Below are 2,913 nucleotides of genomic sequence, written 5' to 3'. Positions count from 1 at the left end.
TTCTCTCACGGTGTCAAAAAACTTGCACTGAGAAAAATGGCTGAGTAAGTTGGTGTCTGGATCATGGTAAAGGCAGTGACTTAGAGAGAGCCACACAGTTCTGCTGTGAGGTCTTCAGAGCGAGTCAGGTTCACCAGCTTCATAAGGTCTGGCTGTATATTCTTTCTCCTTGCATTTGCTTGGGATAATTATCTTTACAATAAATCACACTTTTACTTTAGCTCAGATGGAATAGGTTTCTGTTTCTTGACACCAGATATGGCCTGAATAAATGGAATTTTGAAAGGAAAGCATAATATTTTTACCATATACTTACATGGTTTAAGTAAAAATTACAGTCTTTATTAAAGCAGTAGTAGTCAAACCAATATGCTCATATATTTTCAAGCTAATAGAACCCTTTACAAATGCCAATTAAGAACTTTTGAGAGCCCAGGAGTCACTTTAAAAACTGCTGATCTCTGTGCTTTCTCTGTAGTTTAAATAGCTTTTACAGTACAAATTACTTTCTGGGAAAATTCAAGAAAATTTCAGGTGCTCCCTCATTGCTTCTGCACCATTATGATTCAAAACTGTGACTAACTTTTGCTTGTTTCCAAAGTCATCACCTCATTTGATGTTATTGTAAAGAAAACTTAATGTCTGTCAATGTTAAGGACTTTGGGTAAGGTTTGGTGCCCTAATTCTACCATTTCCCTTGCCTCGGCTTGTGGTATCCTCAAGGGAGTATGACCACAAAGAACACTAACTGGGTGGGAAGTCATACGGTGCTCCCCACATCACTGGGCAGGTGGCGGGCATTCATCCACATACAGGGCTTCTTCCTGGTAAAACTGAGCTAGATTGGAAAATGTGACTTGGGCCAAGAAACTCAAGCAAAGCTTCCTGTTCCTTCCCCCTTGAATTGGGCATGCCGGTCACGTATCAGCAGAAACCAGATGGCAAAGCTGGAATAGAGACTATAACTATGAAGATCCATCTTCATGGATCAGGGCCCTGCCCCTTAGTGATATACTTTCCAGTGGGTGAAGCCCTAACCATTCAGATAGTCAGCAGCTTCTTTAGGTGGACATCTAGAAGCAGCTGGAAAAAGACAGGGGCAGAGTTTCTCCTTTGTAGAGACACTGTAGGAAACATTCAGCCCCATCTCCAGCAGGCTGTTCTTTCTAGCATGAATATGAGCTATTGTATGTTTGAACCACTATAGGATGACCAGGATACTCTAGGATAGACTCCCATAGGAGCACACAACAAATTGATATTAATCATTATACATAGTATCACGCATTTGTCCCAAATCAATATAAAATATGGAATTACACCAAAGAAAAGTATTAGTGTTTGCTATTTGTTTAAGAATAATGCTGGTACCATTTCAAAAACATCTCTCAGAGAGTTTTGTTTCAGCTAATGCACTAGCTGTCATGGTAGCCTGATGTGAATAATAGGCCAACTTGGGAAATCTCAAGTCTGGTCTTCCCATTAGAAATAACTTTAATATGAGATTATTAAAAATAATTTCTCTCTATTATTAAAACTGTCATGATAAAGACATGAGGGAGAAATATTCAGTAGTTAGATTACTCAGACAGAGGCAGTATGTGAAAAAAGTAATTACCAGTCACAGAAATATAGGTTAAGTGTATATGTCCTTATAACTATAGCAAGCACTGTTACTTGCTCTCCCTACAGCCCTGCCCCATTACCTTGACTAAGAGAACTCTGATTTTATTAGGATGTACAATAGGCCCAAACCCAGGGCATGGATCTTGCTGTATCTAATTTAGTCCCATGTGCCAGTGACTGGTCTGGGGGCAAGCATGGGATCCAGTTTTGTACAGTGATACATAAGAAGTCTTCTGGAGGTGTATGGGGGGGCAGATGGGGTTGGAGATGAATGAATGGCATAGGAAAAGATAGCACTCTGGCTTCCACCAACTTCCTTCCTGTGTAAAATGCTCTTCTACCAGGATATAATGCTTGCAGCTTGGGCAGCCATTTTGTGGCTATGAGGAGACACATCAACAGTACAGTGCTACCAGGAGGGTGGCAGTGTGGAAAGAGGAAAAGCCTGGCATCTGGGACTGAGACCTTGATGAATTAAAAGAGCCTCTCGACCGACTTCAGAATTTCTGTCAAATAAACAATAAACAACTTATGGTTTAGACCCCTGTTAGTTGTTAGCCAGTGGAGATATATATACATATATATGTATGACTGTATACACTTACAGCCAACAGCTATATAACTTGAAAGAGAAATATCTTTCAATTTGTTACTATTATTTGTTTCAGAGGAACGAATAAGAAATATATTTAGAAAATCTGAACAATTAACTTCACCCACTCAGCCAGGCTCAAAACCTTTATTGACTTCTATATTTATAATATTTATAATATTCTCCCCAATTCCAGTTAGTAAATGCCAGTTCAGTCCTAGACCAGTGTTTTTCAACATTAGCATGAATCAGAATCACCTGTTAAAACAGATTGCTGGGCCCACCTCCAGAATTTCTAGCTCAGTAGGTCTCAGGTAAAGCCTGAGAATTTGCATTTTTAACAGTTCTCAGCTGATGGTGATGCTGCTGATCTGGGGACCATACTTTGACCAGCACTGCCTAACCTATGGCAGTCACACCCTAAGTCAGCCACACCCCTGTTGTCTTCTACTCAAACCTACACCCCAGATAATTGTCTGAATTTCACTTTCTGACCACAGGATTCCTCTTCATACTTACCAGTAAATTGTTTTAGGCCTCCTTAATGTTACCCAAACTGGTCTACCACAAACCTAAAGCCTTAGGTTTGCAGCCTGCCTTGCTTTTACACACACCATCTGCCCTGCCTAGTGTGTCCCCAAACCTTATCTCATTGAAGCCCCTTTAGGTCTGACACAGTGGGTGGCCTTCTCTTG

Source organism: Zalophus californianus, chromosome 3 (assembly GCF_009762305.2).
Source record: "Zalophus californianus isolate mZalCal1 chromosome 3, mZalCal1.pri.v2, whole genome shotgun sequence".
NCBI classification, from domain to species: Eukaryota; Metazoa; Chordata; class Mammalia; order Carnivora; family Otariidae; genus Zalophus; species Zalophus californianus.
This window is presented reverse-complemented; position numbering follows the sequence as displayed.